Raw genomic sequence first — 19347 nt, forward strand, 5'->3', positions numbered from 1 at the left:
TTCCCCTTCCAGCACGCAAACGAGCCCCCACCCCGGCGGTAATTAATTATGCAGAGCGGCTTAATTACCCGCCCCGAGCGCTAATTACCCCCCCAGGAGTGTTAATTAGCGGTGGCTCGTTAGGCGGTACTCACGGTAGCCCATGCCCTGCAGGAAGTACTTGAAGGCCTCGGTGAGCTTGGCCGGCTGCGCGGGTGGGGCCGTGACCTCCGACCCCTCCCCGGTGACCTCTGACCCCTGGCTGACCTCTGACCTCGCGACCCCGGTAAGGCCCGGTCCCCCCCCCCAGCAGTCCTCTGAGCCCCTGTGACCTCTGACCCTCTGTGACCCATGACCTCTGACCCCATGACCTCTGACCCTGTGTGACCCCATGGGGGGTGTCATGTGACCTCAGAGGAGGCCCGGTGACATCACAGGAGGCCCGGTGACATCACCAGTGACGTCACTCACCATGGCGTCCTTGTGGGGGGAGTTGTCGCCCACCACCAGCAGCACCGGGCAGCTGGGGGGGCAAAGGTCAGGGGTCGCGGGGGGGTCACGGGGGTCACGTGGGGTCACGGGGGTCACGTGGGGTCAGGGGTCACTCACCGCAGGCTGTTGGCCCCGCTGCGCTGCAGGCCCAGGTCCCCGTGGCTGCAAGGGGGATGTCCCAGTTCATCCTAGTGCCTCCCAGTTTGATCCCAGTTCCCCCTGTTTTCTCCCCAGTTCCCTCCCAGTTCTCTCCCAGTCCCTCCCAGTTCCCTTCCAGTTCCCCTCAGCTCAATCCCAGTTGCTCCCAGTCCCTCCCAGCCCCCCGGTACCCCCCCAGCTCCATCCCAGTTCAATCCCAATTCCTCCCAGTTTGATCCCAGTTTCCCCAGTACCCTCCCACTCCATCCCAGTCTGATCCCAGTGCCCCCAAATCCCATCCCAGACCCCCCCCAGTCCCCTCCCAGTCCCTCCAGCCCCCCCAGTTCCATCCCAGTCCCCCCGTTCAATCCCAGTTCAGTCCCAGTCCTCCTAGCCCAGTCCCAGTCCCTCCCAGTTCCCTCCCAATCCCCCCCGGTTCAATCCCAGTTCAATCCCAGTCCCCCCCAGTCCCCCCCCAGTCCCCTGCCAGTCCCCCCCCAGTCCCCTGCCAGTCCCCCCCAGTCCCCCCCAGTCCCCCCCCAGTCCCCACCAGTCCCCCCAGTTCCATCCCAGTCCCCCCCCAGTTCAATCCCAGTGCTCCTAGCCCAGTCCCAGTCCCCCCCCAGTTCCCTCCCAGTCCCCCCGGTTCAATCCCAGTTCAATCCCAGTTCGATGCCAGTCCTCCTAGCCCAATCCAGTCCCTCCCAGCCCCTCCCAGCCCCCCCAGTTCCCTCCCAGTCCGCCCCGGTTCAATCCCAGTTCAGTCCCAGTCCTCCTAGCCCAGTCCCAGTCCCCCCCCAGTCCCTCCCAGTCCCTCCCAGTCCCTCCCAGTCCCTCCAAGTCCCTCCCAGTCCCTCCCAGTCCCCGCAGTCCCCTCCCAATCCCCACCAGTCCCCCAGTTCCATTCCAGCCCCTCCCAGTTCAATCCCAGCTCGATCCCAGTGCTCCGAGGGCAGTCCCAGTGCCCCGCAGCCCCGCCGCAGCGCCCCCAGTTTGCCCAGTACCTGTTGTACATGGCCCAGAGCAGGGGGGCGTTGGGCGCCGCCCCCAGCCGCCGCCGGGCCTGCTGCACCGGGGGAGGGGCGGCCGCCAGCTCCTCCTGCGGCCCGCGCGTCACAGCCCCGCCCCCGCCCCGCCCCTGCCCCGCCCCTGCCCTGCCCCGTGTCACAGCCCCGCCCCTGCCCCGCCCCTGCCCCGCCCCCGCCCCGCCCCTGCCCCGTGTCACAGCCCCGCCCCGCCCGCCCCTGCCCCGCCCCTGCCCTGCCCCGTGTCACAGCCCCGCCCCCGCCCCGCCCCTGCCCCGCCCCTGCCACGCCCCCGTGTCACAGCCCCGCCCCTGCCCCGCCCCTGCCCCGCCCCCATGTCACAGCCCCGCCCCCGCCCCGCCCCTGCCCCGCCCCTGTGTCTCAGCCCCGCCCCACCCCGCCCCCGTGTCACAGCCCCGCCCCCGCCCCGCCCCACCCTGTGACCCACAAGTGACCCTCCCCCAACCCTTAACTGAGCTCCCTGACCCATAAGTGCCCCCCCCGACCCACAAGTGGCCCTTGGGGCCTCCAGGTGGACTCTGGGCCCCCCAAGTGCCCCCCACAGGCCCCCCAAGTGCCCCCAGGCCCCCCAAGTGCCCCTTGAGGGCCCCCAAAACTGACCCCCAGGACCCACAAGTGGCCCTCCCCAGACCCCCAAGCGCCCCCCGGACCCACAAGTGGCCCCCCACGGGACCCCCAAGTGCCCCCCCCACCCGACCTGCGTGAAGAGGTGCGCCAGGATGAGCTCGCTGCTGGAGGACGTCAGGCCCGACAGCTGGGGGGCACCCGTGGGACCCACGGCGACCCACGGCGACCCACCGCGATCCACCGGCACCCACAGACACCGTAGGGACCCACCGCGACCCACAGCGACCCACAGACACCGTAGGGACCCACAGCGACCCACGGCGACCACGGCGACCCACAGACACCCACAGACACGGTAGGGACCCACAGCGACCCACAGCGACCCACAGCGACCCACAGACACCGTAGGGACCCACAGCGACCCACAGCGACCCACAGACACCGTAGGGACCCACAGCTACCGTAGGGACCCACAGCGACCCACAGCCACCCACAGACACCGTAGGGACCCACAGTGACCCACGGCCGCCACCGCCACCCACAGCGACCCACGGCGACCCATAGGGACCCACAGTGAGCCACACGCGACCCCAAGCGACCCACAGCGCCGCGGGGCCAGCAGCAGGGACCCCCCCCCAAACCCCGCCCCCTTCTGCCCCACCCCTCTCCCCATTGGCCCTCCCCACCCGCCGGCCCCGCCCACCTTGTGCGCCACCCAATCCACCCAGCCCTTGGCGCGGGGGTTGATGTTGATCAGCACCAGCCCCTCCACCGCCTCGCGGTGCAGCAGCTGTGGGGCGGGGCCAGACCCATAGCGCCCCACGGCCACGCCCTCCCACCCCATAGCGACCCCCCAGCCCCATAGCGACCCCCCAGCCCACAGCCACGCCCCCCGAGAGCCCCCAGCGACCCACAAGTGCCAAACCAAGAGACCCCACTAACCTCCTCCAGCCCCATAGCGCCCCACGGCCACGCCCCCCCAGCCCCATAGCGACCCCCCAGCCCCATAGCGACTCCCAGCCCCATAGCGACGCCCCCCTGCCCCATAGTGACCCCCCAGCCCCACAGCCGAGCCCCCAACCCCCAGCGACCCACAAGTGCCCAGAGACCCCACTAACCTTCTCCAGCCCCATAGCGCCCCACGGCCACGCCCCCCCGCCCCATAGCGACCCCCAGCCCCATAGCGAACCCCCTGCCCCATAGCGATGCCCCCCGACAGCCCACAACCCCCTAGCGACCCACAAGTGCCCAACCAAGAGACCCCACTAACTTCCTCCAGCCCCATAGCGCCCCATGGCCATGCCCCCTGCCCCATAGCGACCCCCCCTGCCCCATAGCGACCCCCCAGCCCCACAGCCACGCCCCCGAGAGCCCCCAGCGACCCACAAGTAACCCAACCAAGAGACCCCACTAACCTCCTCCAGCCCCATAGCGCCCCACGGCCATGCCCCCCGCCCATAGCGACCCCCCCAGCCCCATAGCGACCCCCCAGCCCCATAGCCAAGCCCCCAACCCCCCAGCGACCCACAAGTGCCCAGAGACCCCACTAACCTCCTCCAGCCCCATAGCGCCCCACGGCCATGCCCCCCCGCCCCATAGCGACCCCCCCAGCCCCATAGCGACCCCCCAGCCCCACAGCCGAGCCCCCAACCCCCCAGCGACCCACAAGTGCCCAGAGACCCCACTAACCTCCTCCAGCCCCATAGCGCCCCACGGCCACGCCCCCCTGCCCCATAGCGACCCCCCAGCCCCATAGCGAACCCCCTGCCCCATAGCGATGCCCCCCGACAGCCCACAACCCCCTAGCGACCCACAAGTGCCCAACCAAGAGACCCCACTAACTTCCTCCAGCCCCATAGCGCCCCATGGCCATGCCCCCCTGCCCCATAGCGACCCCCCCTGCCCCATAGCGACCCCCCAGCCCCACAGCCACGCCCCCCGAGAGCCCCCAGCGACCCACAAGTACCCAACCAAGAGACCCCACTAACCTCCTCCAGCCCCATAGCGCCCCACGGCCATGCCCCCCCGCCCCATAGCGACCCCCCCAGCCCCATAGCGACCCCCAGCCCCATAGCCAAGCCCCAACCCCCCAGCGACCCACAAGTGCCCAGAGACCCCACTAACCTCCTCCAGCCCCATAGCGCCCCACGGCCATGCCCCCCCGCCCCATAGCGACCCCCCCAGCCCCATAGCGACCCCCCAGCCCCATAGCCAAGCCCCCAACCCCCCAGCGACCCACAAGTGCCCAGAGACCCCACTAACCTCCTCCAGCCCCATAGCGCCCCACGGCCATGCCCCCCCGCCCCATAGCGACCCCCCAGCCCCATAGCGACCCCCCAGCCCCATAGCCAAGCCCCCAACCCCCCAGCGACCCACAAGTGCCCAGAGACCCACTAACCTCCTCCAGCCCCATAGCGCCCCACGGCCACGCCCCCAGCCCATAGCGACCCCCCAGCCCCATAGCGACCCCCCAGCCCCACAGCCACACCCCCCTGCCCATAGCGACCCCCCCGCCCCATAGCGACCCCCCCAGCCCCACAGCCACGCCCCCAGCCCCACAGAACCTCCCCGAGATTCCCGCAGCCCTGCATTCCCCCAAATCTGCCCCCCACCCTGCCCCACGCCCCGCCCCACGCCCCGCCCCACATCTCACCCCAAATTTAGCCAGGACGAAGGCGCCGGCGCCCACCCCGATGCCCACGACGCTGGCGATGCTGGGGGGGTGGGCGGGGTCAGGCCGGTGCTGGCCCCGCCCCCCCGTCCCGTCCCGCTACGGATCAGGGGCCCCCTCCCCGCCCCACAGCGCCGTGGGGCGCCCCCCCGCCCACTCACTTGAGGTGCCGGAGGACGCAGGGGACGATTTCGGCCAGTTGCTCCAGGGAGGGGTACTGGTACCAGCGGGGGAGGGGCGGGGGGCGGGGGGGGGAGGGGCGACGGGGGAGGGGCAAGGGTCAATCGGGGGTCGAGGTGGGGGGAGGGCGGGCGAGGGGACCAATGAGGTGAAGCGATGGCGGTTGGGGGGGGGGAGGGGTGCGTAGGGTGATGCTGCGATGTGATGGCGGTCGAGGTGGGGGGACGGGGGGGCGGGGGGTCAACTGGGGGGGGGGAGGGGTGGGGGGGTCAACAGAGAGACGACAGGGTCAACTGGGGGTTAATGGGGGCAACTGGGGGTTAGTGGGGGGCAACTGGGGTTAATGGGGGTCAGTGGGGTCAACTGGGGGTTAATGGGGGCAACTGGGGGTTAGTGGGGGGCAACTGGGGGTTAATGGGGGTCAGTGGGGTCAACGGGGGGTTAATGGGGGCAACTGGGGGTTAATGGGGGTCAACTGGGGGTTAGTGGGGGCAACTGGGGGTTAATGGGGGTCAGTGGGGTCAACGGGGGGTTAATGGGGTCAACTGGGGGTTAATGGGGGTCAACGGGGGGCTTATGGGGGGCAACTGGGGGTTAATGGGGGAAACTGGGGGTCAATGGGGGGCAACTGGGGGTCAATGGGGGCAACTGGGGGTTAATGGGGGTCAACAGGGGGTCAACTGGGGGTTAATGGGGGCAACTGGGGGTTAATGGGGGTCAATGGGGGGCTTATGGGGGGCAACTGGGGGTTAATGGGGGCAACTGGGGGTTAATGGGAAGCAACTGGGGGTCAATGGGGGCAACTGGGGGTTAATGGGGGTCAACTGGGGGTTAATGGGGGTCAACGGGGGTCAACTGGGGTTTAATGGGGGTCAACTGGGGGTTAATGGGGGTCAACGGGGGGTCAACTGGGGTTTAATGGGGGTCAACTGGGGGTTAATGGGGGTCAACTGGGGGTTAATGGGGTCAATGGGGGGTCAATGGGGGTCAACTGGGGGTTAATGGGGGTCAACTGGGTGTTAATGGGGGCAACCAGGTGTTACTGGGGGTCACTGGGGGTTAATGGGGGTCAACTGGGGTTAATGGGGGTTAACAGGCGTCAATGGGGGTCAACTGGGGGTTAATGGGTGCAACTGGGGGTTAATGTGGGGCAACTGGGCCTTAATGGGGGTCAACGGGGGTCAATGGGGGTCAACTGGGGGTTAATGCGGGCAACTGGGGATTAATGGGGGTCAACGGGGGGTTAATGGGGGTCATTGGGGTCAACTGGGGGTCACTGGGGGTCAATGGGGGGCAACGGGGGGTCAATGGGGGTCAACGGGGGGTCAATGGGGGTCAACTAGGGGTTAATGGGGGTCAACGAGGGGTTAATGGGGGCAACTGGGGGTTAATGGGGGTCAGTGGGGTCAACGGGGGGTCAATGGGGGTCAACAAGGGGTTAATGGGGGCAACTGGGGGTTAATGGGGGCAACTGGGGGTTAATGGGGGTCAGTGGGGTCAACGGGGGGTTAATGGGGGTCAACTGGGGGTTAATGGGGGTCAACGGGGGTTAATGGGGGCAACTGGGGGTTAATGGGGGTCAACGGGGGGTTAATGGGGGCAACTGGGGGTTAATGGGGGTCAGTGGGGTCAACGGGGGGTTAATGGGGGTCAATGGGGGTCAACTGGGGGTTAATGGGGGCAACTGGGGGTTAATGGGGGTCAGTGGGGTCAAGTGGGGGTTAATGGGGGCAACTGGGGGTTAATGGGGGTCACTGGGATCAACTGGGGGGGTCCGTGGGGTCAACTGGGAGGGCAGTGGGGTCAACCGGGTCGTCAGAGGGGTCAACGCAGTCAACTGGGAGTCACTGGGGTCAACTGGGGGGGCAGTGGGGTCAACAGGGGGGTCAGTGGGGTCAACCTGGGGGTCACTGGGGTCAACTGGGGGGGCAGTGGGGTCAACTGGGGGGGCAGTGGGGTCAACGCAGTCAACTGGGAGTCACTGGGGTCAACTGGGGGGAGCGGAAGAGGGGAGTGCAGACGCACCCCGGGGGGTAGGGCGGGGCGCCCACCTCCATGCCGGGGGGGTCGAGGTGGACGAGCAGGGAGTGGCTGGCGACCTCCCGCATCTCGGGGTGGGCGAAGAGCGGGGCGAAGCACGAGGCGTCTGCGGGGGAGGGGCGCGGCGGGAGAGGGGGAAGGGGGCGGGACTCACGCGTGTGGCCCACGTCCGGCAGCATCAGCAGGGCGGGGCGCGCCCTCCAGCGCCACGTGAACAGGCCCCAACGGCGTCTCCAACACCGCCCCCTGCTGGCCGGGAGGACCGGACACCGGAACGGGGAGTGGTCACCGCCACACCCCCCACAGGTTCGCCCCCAAAATCTCGCGATTTCCCCCAAGATTCCCACCTTTTGCCCGCCAAATCCCGCATTTTTGCCCCAAATTACCCCATTTCGCACCAAAATCCCACATTTTGCCCCAAAATCTAACGATTCCCCCCAAATTCCCCCATTTTGCCCCCCAAATCCCGCATTTTTGCCCCAAATTCCCCCATTTCACACCAAAATCCCACATTTTGCCCCCAAAATCCCGGGATTTCACCCCAAATTCCCATATTTTGCCCCCAAAATCCCCCATTCTTGCCCAAAATTCCCGCATTTCGCACCAAAATCCCACATTTTGGCCCCAAAATCCCGTGATTTCCCCCAAATTCCCACAATTTGCCCCCCAAATCCCGCATTTTTGCCCAAATTCCCGCATTTCACACCAAAAGCCCACATTGTTGCCCCAAAATCCTGGAATTTCCCCCCAAATTCCCACATTTTGCCCCACAAATCCCCCATTTTTCCCCCCAAATTCCCGCATTCCGCACCAAAATCCCACATTTTGCTCCCAAAATCCTGTGATTTCCCCAAATTCCCCCATTTTGCCCCCCAAATTCCCACATTTTTGCCCCAAATTCCCGCATTTTTACCCCAAATTCCCCCATTTCGCACCAAAATCCCACATTTTGCCCCCAAAAGCCCGTGATTTCCCCCAAATTCCCCCGTTTCGCCCCCCAAATTCCCGCATTTTTGCCCCAAATTCCCACATTTTGCCCCAAATTCCCACATTTTGCCCCAAATTCCCCCATTTCGCACCAAAATCCCACATTTTGCCCCCAAAAGCCCGTGATTTCCCCCAAATTCCCCCGTTTCGCCCCCCAAATCCCCCATTTTTGCCCCAAATTCCCGCATTTCGCACCAAAAGCCCACATTTTGCCCCAAAATCCAGGAATTTCCCCCCAAATTCCCCCATTTTGCCCCCCAAATCCCCCATTCTTGCCCCAAATTCCCCCATTTCGCACCAAAATTCCCACATTTTGCCCCAAATTCCCCCATTTCGCACCAAAATCCCACATTGTTGCCCTAAAATCCCGTGATTTCCCCCCAAATTCCCCCGTTTTGCCCCCAAATGCTGCATTTTTGCCCAAAATTCCCACATTTTACACCAAAATCGCACATTTTGCCCCCAAAATCCCCCATTTTTGCCCCAAATTCCCGCATTTTAGCCCCAAATCCCGCTTTTTTGCCCCAAATTCCCCCATTTTGCACCAAAATTCCCACATTTTGCCCCAAATTCCCCCATTTCGCACCAAAATCCCACATTGTTGCCCCAAAATCCCGTGATTTCCCCCCAAATTCCCCCGTTTTGCCCCCAAATGCTGCATTTTTGCCCCAAATTCCCACATTTTACACCAAAATCGCACATTTTGCCCCCAAAATCCCCCATTTTTGCCCCAAATTCCCGCATTTTAGCCCCAAATCCCGCTTTTTTGCCCCAAATTCCCCCATTTTGCACCAAAATTCCCACATTTTGCCCCAAATTCCCCCATTTCACACCAAAATCCCCCATTTTGCCCCCAAAATCCCCCATTTTTCCCCCAAATTCCCGCATTTCGCACCAAAATCCCACATTTTGCTCCCAAAATGCTGTGATTTCCCCAAATTCCCCCATTTTGCCCCAAATTCCCGCATTTTTGCCCCAAATTCCCCCATTTCACACCAAAATCCCACATTTTGCCCCCAAAATCCCGCAATTTCCCCCCAAATTCCCCCATTTTGCCCCCAAAATCCCACATTTTTGCCCCAAATTCCCCCATTTCGCACCAAAATCCCACATTGTTGCCCCAAAATCCCACGATTTCCCCCCAAATTCCCCCGTTTCGCCCCCAAATGCCGCATTTTTGCCCAAAACTCCCACATTTCACACCAAAATCCCACATTTTGCCCCCAAAATCCCCCATTTTTCGCCCAAATTCCTGCATTTTTGCCCCAAATCCCGCTTTTTTGCCCCAAATTCCCCCATTTTGCACCAAAATCCCACATTTTGCCCCAAATTCCCCCATTTCACAGCAAAATCCCCCATTCTTGCCCCAAATTCCCCCATTTCGCACCAAAATCCCACATTGTTGCCCCAAAATCCCGTGATTTCCCCCCAAATTCCCCCGTTTCGCCCCCAAATGCTGCATTTTTGCCCAAAACTCCCACATTTCACACCAAAATCCCACATTTTGCCCCCAAAATCCCCCATTTTTCGCCCAAATTTCTGCATTTTTGCCCCAAATCCCGCTTTTTTGCCCCAAATCCCCCCATTTCACACCAAAATCCCCCATTCTTGCCCCAAATTCCCCCATTTCACACCAAAATTCCCACATTTTGCCCCAAATCCCCCCATTTCACACCAAAATCCCACATTTTGCCCACTGAAAAGGGAAGCTAGGGAAGGAATTTGTCCTGTCATAGAGCGGTTCATAGAACTAAGACTACTAAAAGAATGTGAGTCAGAATTCAATACACCTGTACTTCCAGTTAAGAAACCTGATGGGTCCTATAGGATAGTTCAAGACTTAAGAGCCATCAACAAAATAACAGAGGACCTGTGGTAGCTAACCCCTATACCCTATTAACCATGCTAAAACCTGGTTTAGCTTGGTTTACGGTCCTAGATTTAAAAGATGCTTTCTTTTGCCTCCCTCTCCATGAAGCCAGCCAGAAAATTTTTGCTTTTGAATGGGAAAATCCCAAAAGTGGTCGAAAGACCCGGCTCACATGGACGGTGTTGCCGCAGGGTTTTAAAAATAGCCCCACAATTTTTGGGAATCAGCTAGCAAAGGACTTGGAATCATGGGAACCACCATCAGAAGAAGGGAAGGTGTTACAATATGTAGACGACCTTCTTATTGCAACCAGAACCAAAGAATCCTGTGTCATTTGGACCGTGAGTCTGTTAAATTTCCTGGGACTACAGGGATATCGGGTTTCTAAGAAAAAGGCACAGGCGTTGTTACAACCCCAGGTCACGTACCTGGGGTACGAGATCAGTGCCGGACAACGGATCCTAGGACAAGCCCGGAAAGAGGCCATATGCCAAAGCCCCCGACCACAAACTATAAAGGAACTACGGACATTCTTAGGAATGACGGGGTGGTGCCAACTTTGGATATGTGATTATGGTCTGCCTGTTAAGCCACTCTATTCCCTGATAGCAGCTAACCAAAAGGATCTCCAGTGGGATGCTGAGTCAGATCGAGCCTTCCAGCAGCTGAAGAAAGCCCTGATGTCGGCATCGGCATTGGGACTTCCTGATGTGAGTAAGCCATTTTTTCTATTTTCCCACGAAAAACAAGGAATGGCACTAGGAATATTGGCACAAGATTTGGGACCATACAGACGGGCGGTAGCATACTTCTCCAAACAGCTGGATGCCGCTGCGAAAGGGTGGCTGTTCTGGTTTTGTTAGTGGGGGGGGGCCTAAGGTGGCAGCTTCTGTAGGAAACTGCTAGAAGTCGCTCCCCTTTGTTCAGTGGACTCGGCCGGGCCTAGGGCGGACCCACTGCTGGCCAAGGCCGAGCCAATTGGTAGCAGAATGTCCCGTGATAACGCCTCTGCGATAATGTATTTAAATAGGGGAAAACAGAAAAAAAAAAAAAAAGGGAGAGATGTGAAGCAGCTGAGCGGGGGGCAGAGAGGGGGAAGCGCGAGCCTCGTGGGCCTTGCAGGCCTCACCCTCTGGCCTCCCGCCGGGCAGCCGACTGGGCCCAACTCGGCCCGGCCCGGCTGCAAGAAGTGGAGAGGAGATGAGAAGTGAATAAGATGTAAAAAGGATCCTGAGAGGCGTCTGCCAGCCTGTTGTGAGGAACGGCTGCAGACGCCAAGGTCAGTGAAGGAGGAGGGGGAGGAGTAATGCGGCTCCTGGCCAAGATTCCTCTGCAACTCGTGGTGACGACCATGGTGGAGCAGGTTGTCCCCCTGCAGCCCATGGAGGTCCACGGAGGGGCAGAGATCCACCTGCAGCCTGTGGAGGACCCCACGCCGGAACAGGTGGAGGCCTGAAGGAGGCTGTGCCCCGTGGAGGGCCCGCTGGGACAGCTGTTCTAGAGGGACTGTGTTGGATACCTGGAGTATCAGGGACACTTAGTGAACAATCCAGACCGAATGGAATTGTTATGTTTGTGAGCAGCAGGCCTCAAGGACATCACTGAAGCCGCTTGTGAGAAAGTAATGAAGCCGCCTGTAAGAAAGTACTGAAGCCACCTGTGAGAAAATAATGAGGCCGCCTGTGAGAAAGTAATGAAGCTTCCTGTGAGAAAGTAAACGAAGCAACCTTGAAGAAGATCGTAAACAACTCTGAGAAAGTGAAAACATGAAAAGTACGGGACTTTCAGGTTAACGGGACTTTCCAGATTAGCTAACTGCAAGTAGCAAGGATATGCAAATGTAACTATTAGAGCTTAAGCCAATCACGCAATGACTAGTAGGCATATTTTATCTTAGCAATATAAATATGTGCACCCGGGACTAATAAATCGAACTACGCTTATTACTCATATTGAGTCTTTTGTCGTACGTTCCTCCGTCGCTCGCAAATGGCGCCCGAACAGGGACTACTAGAAGACACTGCTATCGGAGTGGCGGAGGCAGAGAAGCACCGGGAGCAGCGACCGGGGGGCAAGATCGACTACGCATTTGTCCTTCAGATGCGACGATCCGGAGCCTGAACCGTTGAAACAGGGGTTCGCCGTCTGCCAGGGCTACAGGACAAGCTGCAAAAAAGGGGTGCCTTAATCAGGGAGCACCAATAGTGAGTACTTAATCAGGGAGTAGAAGGGGTGCCTTAATCAGGGAGCACCAATTGTGAAACTGCCGGCAATAATGGAAAAGGAGGTAGCCCTAGAATTATTATGCTCTCTATGAGAGGACTGAGTTATGACTCGGCCGTCCTAGAAGCTTTGCTGCAGTGGGCAAAGAAAAGGGAATTAATCCCCACAGTTGATGATCCTTTTGAACTCCCGACACAGGAAAAGATAGGAAAAAAGCTGTGGGATGAAATAAGTAAGGGATCTCCACCGTGTGGAAGCTAATTAACGAAACATTGATAAGCATGAAAGCCGAGCGTTCAGTTGCTGCATCTGCTTTTGCGGCCTTAACTCCAGCCGACGGGTCCACCTCCACTACCAGCATGCTGTTCTTGGGTTTAACGAGCCCTGCCGCCGCCCCGGCTCGTGCTGAGGGTGGGGGGGTTCGAGCCCCAGCAAGGACTCCAGGAACTGCAGCCACAGCCCCTATAACTATAGATATGCGGGCACCAGAGGGAAAAACTGCCAAAGGCTTTTCACCACCATCAGACGTACCACCGCCAGGCACCCCGCCACGCTGCGCCAGTGCAGACTCAGAGTCACGAGCCTTTTCGCCGGCACCAACAGCTCTGGTTTATCCCCCGTTACCACCTTCTTCCCTGCCACCACGGCGTGAGGAGGAGGGGGATGAACATTCATCTGGCTCCAAGGACGCACAGCTGGAAGAGACGCTAAAAAGACTGGAAGCCCTAGAGATTCGCCTAGAAGTGTCACTGGGAAACTTGTCAACTCCTTCGCCTGTGCCGCATCGAGACCTGTCAGCATCCAACCTATTCATTCCGAACGGAGCATCGGGTGAGATCAGTCTTTTTGCACCTTTGCAAGGGACGCCGGCGGGAGGGGCCGGGGTTTTGAATCCGATAGTGCAGTGGAAAGAGGTGATTCGAGATGCTTTGATAGAAGGAGAGCCTTTTCCTATGGCATTTCCAGTTGTGACTGATAATACTGGGAAAAGTGTGTGGAAAGCATTAGACTGGAAAATATTGAAGGAAGCTAAAAGTGCAGTTACTCAGTATGGGCTAAAATCATCATATGCTCAATCTGTGTTGCAGCATATTTTTTCATCACAGTTGTTAGCTCCTTATGATATTAGAATGATTGTCCAGGTCGCAGCAGCTGCAGTTCTTTCAGTACTGGCAGGCTGCTTGTGATAGGGCAGCTGCAACGCCTCGACAACAGGGTGATCCATTATTCGGGGTGCAAACTCAAATGCTGATGGGAGCGGGACACTACACACGATCTGATTGGCAAGCGCAATTTGCTACCAAAGTGTTACAACTGGGCCAAGATTTGGCTTATAGAGCGCTTGCTAGGGTGCACGATGAAAAGTCTGGACCTGCCTTTACATCAAGAAGACAAGGTCCCACAGAACCATATGGGAAATTTATTGATCGGTTGCACACTGCAATTATGGCTCACCCTGATCTGGATGATGACATGAAAGCAAAGTTCTTAGATATGCTTGCCTTTAATAATGCTAATAAAAAAAAAAAAAAAAAACAAAAAACAAACCCAAAAAACTAAGAGAGCCCTCAGTGTGCTGCCAAAAGGATCTAGTACAGGGCAACTGCTGGAAGCTGCTGAGCGAATGTTAGAACAAGAAAAGGCTACAGTCATGGCTGCTGCTGTAGGTGCAGCCGTTAAACCGTTGATATCAATAAAGCGGCGCGTGATTAACTGTCTGTAACCCCCATTCCCTCTTTCCCCCCCCCCGCCCCCCATCCCTGTCCCGCTAAGGGGGCAGGGGAGGGAGGTGGAGATGGTGTTAAGCCTGGGAAGAGGGAGGGGTGGGGGGAGGTTGTCTTGTTCCCTTTTTCCTTATCCTGCTTTGGTTTTAGTGATGGTCTGTTTTGCCTGTAGCGGTGGCTTTAAGGATCCCTCCCTATTCTTGTCTTAAACCTCAGGTTTTAGTTTTCTTTCCTCTTATATGTCTGGGCCACAGCCGCCGCCAGGCGCCCCCACCCCCCCGCCCCTGACATGGTTAACAGATACTCCTGTCTGAGTCGAGCTTTGTATAAGTGGAAGGACCGTTCCCTCTTATAACATGGGGGAAGGGATACGCTTATGTCTTTACAGGAGCAGTAAACAAGTGGATCCTTGTCTGTATCATCTGCGGGTATTTCAGAACATGTTTGGTTGACCTGCCAGATACCGGTAGGACGGCAACTCTGTGTAAAACAGCAGCAACCACAAGTGCTGAGTGCTAAAACTACAAAAGATGGAACTTTTTGGGATCAGTAAAGATGGACTTCTATTTTTTTTTAACTATTCAAGAGCTAATGTTTCTAGAGGGGTAATGATTGTAAATGCTTTAAGATCTATACATTGCAACGACACAGCATGACGTAATCATGCGAGCACATATCAAAATCCAGACAGCATAAAAGACCTAAACGAAGCATACATAGCATTGAATCTGGTTGCCAAGATAATACAGAGTTTTGGAAACTAAGTAAAATTATTGCTGCTTCAGTCTTTACACCTGGTGTGGCAAGTGCCTAGGCATTAACTATGCTAAATAAATTGGACTGTTGGCTTGCTAAGCAAATAAATACAACTGTATCGGCACTATCAACGCTGTTAACTGATGTAGATTCTATATACTATGCTACTTTACAAAACAGAACCGCTGTTAGCCTGCAGAGCACATATTTGACGGGCCTTGTTGCATGCGCTGGCCACGCATGCAGCAACGTCTAGTCAGGCCTTGTTGTATGCGCTGGCCACGCATGCAGCAACACCTAGTCAGGACTCTTTCACTGAATCTGCTGAGGGTATAAACAGAGGTGGCTCGGAGCGAAGGGGAGAGGACAGACCCAGAGCACACTTTATTTACAACAGGGGACGCCCTGAAGGTGCTGCGCCTGCCTCCCTTCTCTGCTCTGACCCGGCTGATAAACATCCTCTTGCTCAGCGGTGTCTTTGGCATAGTTGGGTTAGTAACAGAATAGATCAGCAATAGATTTTTTTTATTATTAGCACAAAATCATGGTTGTCAGGATTTTGATGGGCTTTGCTGCATGAATCTGTCTGATCATTCGGAATCTATTCACAAAAGTATTCAAAACTTGCAAAAAGGAGTACAAAAACAGCAACAAAGTGATGGTTTTGATATATTCAGACATCTTTTGGTGACTTGATATAAGCTTGTTACTAATAGCTGTAGGATGCTTATTCATTCCTTTTATATATGTATTTTGATCTATAATTCTGTGTCTTAAAATGTGTGCAAACTTTAATAGATAAAGCGTTGAAACAAGCCTCTTCTCCTAAACAAAGAAGGGGGAGATGTGGTATTTCGCTGAGCCAGTATGGTATCAGTGAAAGCACACCGACCTTGGGGGAGGAATGCAATCATGCTCTCAGGAAGAAAGCCATGGAATGAGAAGGGAAGCTTTAAGATACAAAACATTGTTAGCAGAATTTATGGCTTGTTTCAACAGAGGCCTGCAGAAAACTAGTCATTGCTCTTGTAGATAAGAAAGTTACTGGAGTTGTTATATCCATAATAGTAGAAAAATGTTATAGTAGAAAATTACTAGAAGGTACTGAAACTTAGCTTTGCTTTGTAATCATGAATATGCATAAACATGTGATCAGTAATTTTATTAACTAAGCTTGTGTGTGGCATAACTGGGTGGTTGCTGTCCTTGGTTAAAATCGGAATTATGATACTAGGCATCATACTAGGCATAACATACCATGCTTGCAAAAAATGATTAACAACTCAATACAGACAATCTGGCTCATAAAAAAAAAAAAAAAAAAAAAAAAAAAGAAGAAAAGGGAGATTCAGTAGAGGCCTACATGAACCTAGTTGATATTGTAGTAAAATAAGGTCAGGAGTACCAAAAAGAGCCATAGGAGGACCATGTTATTTTGGAAAATTGATAATGTTTGCTCCACCTATGAGAACATTACGGAATCACACTCGAGCAAGAAGATCGCTAAAAGTATTGACTCCCCATTGTGACGGCAATTTAACCCTGTTGGGTACAGCTGAGCGGATAGCATTATCTTTATTTGTTCCTTGGGCAGCAACTGCAAAAGCTTTAGCTAACTTAAATAAATTAGCTTGTTGGGCACAAAAGCAAATGAATTTAACCTCTAGCATGTTATCAGGATTATTAGAAGACATGGATAGTATGCGTCATGATATTTTTGCAGAATCTAGCAGCCATTGATTTTTTGTTATTAGCGCATAAGTGGGTCTGGATTGTTCAAAACAAAAAGGGGGATTTGTTGGATACCTGGAGTATCAGGGACACTTAGTGAACAATCCAGACCGAATGGAATTGTTATGTTTGTGAGCAGCAGGCCTCAAGGACATCACTGAAGCCGCTTGTGAGAAAGTAATGAAGCCGCCTGTAAGAAAGTACTGAAGCCACCTGTGAGAAAATAATGAGGCCGCCTGTGAGAAAGTAATGAAGCTTCCTGTGAGAAAGTAAACGAAGCAACCTTGAAGAAGATCGTAAACAACTCTGAGAAAGTGAAAACATGAAAAGTACGGGACTTTCAGGTTAACGGGACTTTCCAGATTAGCTAACTGCAAGTAGCAAGGATATGCAAATGTAACTATTAGAGCTTAAGCCAATCACGCAATGACTAGTAGGCATATTTTATCTTAGCAATATAAATATGTGCACCCGGGACTAATAAATCGAACTACGCTTATTACTCATATTGAGTCTTTTGTCGTACGTTCCTCCGTCGCTCGCAGGACTGCACCCCGTGGAAGAGATGACCCACGCCGGAGCAGTTTCACGAAGGACTGTGGCCCGTGGGAGGGACCCCACGCTGGAGCAGAGGAGGAATGCAAGGAGTTCTTCCCCCAACGATGACACAGAGGCATAAAACAACGCGTGATGAACTGACTGCGACCCCCATTCCCCCCCCCCCGCCCCCGACCCCCCCCTCCATGCCGCTCGGGAGGGGAAGGTAGTAGAGATAATGTTAAGCCCGGGAAGAGGGAGGGGTGGGGGGAGGTTATCTTGTTCCCTGTCTCATTCTCCTGCTAGTTTTAGAAATAAATGAGTGTTTTTCCCCAAGTCGAGTCTGTTTTGCCTGTAACGGTAACTTTACAAATTTCTTCCCGTCCTTATCTCAAACCTCGAGCCGTTTTTCTTATATCATCTCCTCCTATTCTCTCGGAGGGTGGGGGGAGCGAGAGAGAGACTGTGTAGTCTGGTCCCGATCGGGGCTGAACTACGACAGTGGCCCAGCTGTCTGAGAGCAGTAGCAGCTGTCATTCTAAACATTCAAGAAGCCTGAAAGTTCACTCTAGGCCAGAAAATGACTGTCCTAGTTTCCCAGACTGTATCTGCGGTCCTTGAAGCAAAAGGAGGGCATTGGCTTTCCCCACAAAGGTTCCTGAAATATCAAGCTATAATGGTTGAACAGGATGATGTTGAAATCGTGACCACAAACATCATCAATCCGGCCTCATTCCTTGATGGGAACATCGGGGAGCCGGTGAGTCATGACTGCTTGGAAACAATTGAAACCATGTATTCTAGTCGAACGGATCTTAAAGATGTCCCTGTCGATGGAGCCGAACATTGGTTCACCGATGGAAGCAGCTATATGTTAAATGGAAGGCGACATTCCGGATATGCTGTTACCACTTTTGAAAAGGTGATAGAGTCCAGGCCACTATCAGCCGACGTCTCAGCCCAAAAGGCCGAGATCATAGCCCTTACCTGAGCCCTGGAGAGAGCCCAGGGAAGGACTGTAAACATTTGGACTGACCCTAAATATGCCTTTGGGGTGGTACATGCCCATGGAGCAATATGGAAGGCAAGAGGACTGTTAAATTCTCATGGAAAAACCATCAAACACGCAGAAGGGATTTTGAAAATCCTGAATGCAGTCCAGCTTCCCAAAAAGGTGGCAATTATGCATATTAAAGCACACCAGAAAGTGAGCACAGAATTGGAAAGAGGAAATGAGCTGGCAGATAGGGAAGCAAAACAAGCAGCTAGAGAAACAATCAAGGTAGAGGGTGCGCTAATACCTGATGGACAGGTATTTCTAGAAGGTAAACCAGAATACACAAAGGAAGTCGGCAAACTTATTAATGATCTAAAGGGGTCATATAATGAGGAAGGGTGGGCCAATTACTACCCCTCACACGGGAGGGTAGTAATTCCCTCCTACATGATATGGTCAGTAGTCCGAGAAGAACATAGAAAAAGACACTGGGGGGAGGGGGGGGCAGAAGCCCTATATAAAGATCTCATCAGGAACATAATAGCGTGAAACTTAGACACTACCGCTAGACAAGTAACTCAACAATGTGATCTTTGTCTCCAGACTAATCCTAAAGTTGTAAAAGGGCCGAAACTTGAAAAAATCGGAAAGGGGAATGGTCCGGGACAACGTTGGCAGATTGATTTCTCAGAACTCCCTAGAAAAGGGGGGTATCGATACTTATTAGTACTTACGGATACCTTTTCAGGCTGGCCAGAAGCTTTCCCGTGCGTAACTGCTAAAGCCTGGGAAGTAACCAAAATACTGCTCCAGGAAATAGTACCTAGGTTTGGAGTCGCAGCAGTAATGTCATCGGATAGAGGACCACATTTTGTGTCCAGAATAGTACAAGCAATTAGCCACCATCTAGGGATAGAGTGGCAATTACATACCTCTTACCGACCACAATCAAGTGGCCAGGTGGAGAAAATGAATCACCCAATCAAACAACAGATTGTCAAGTTGGGTCAGGAAACTAATCTAACTTTACCATTAGCTCTTATACGAATACGAACCAGACCAAGAGCAAGAGAAGGGCTTAGTCCATTCGAAATTCTATATGGACGACCCTATGGGGTACAAAAGGGAACGTCTTCACAAATTGGTGAAGAAATAATGACCTCCTATATGGTGGCACTAAACAAACAATTAAAAAGAATTGAAAAACATGCAATGGGAACACGTCGTAGGGGTCTGGATGGGCCTGTTCACGATATACAACCAGGGGACTATGTATATGTTAAATCTCTTACAGAAAAAACTCTGGAACCACAGTGGGCCGGACCTTTTCAAGTCCTCCTCACCACCTACACGGCAATTAAGGTAAAGGGACAGAACTCCTGGATACACCATACTCGGATCAAGAGAGC

The 19347-nt window shown here is 55.3% G+C and overlaps 1 long non-coding RNA gene across 1 annotated transcript; it reads right to left on the reverse strand.

The window, feature by feature from the left end:
* Window positions 1-1613: 1613 nt before the first annotated feature.
* LOC147596026 (uncharacterized) lies at window positions 1614-2979 on the reverse strand. The gene is made up of 3 exons (XR_015261653.1): window positions 2926-2979; window positions 2353-2409; window positions 1614-1708 (listed from the first exon to the last, which is right to left on the reverse strand). It is a non-coding gene; the product is annotated as an uncharacterized LOC147596026 (long non-coding RNA).
* Between the last annotated feature and the right edge of the window lie 16368 nt (window positions 2980-19347).

Source organism: Chlamydotis macqueenii, unplaced genomic scaffold (assembly GCF_036417535.1).
Source record: "Chlamydotis macqueenii isolate bChlMac1 unplaced genomic scaffold, bChlMac1.mat HAP1_SCAFFOLD_325, whole genome shotgun sequence".
In the NCBI taxonomy this organism is placed as follows: domain Eukaryota; kingdom Metazoa; phylum Chordata; class Aves; order Otidiformes; family Otididae; genus Chlamydotis; species Chlamydotis macqueenii.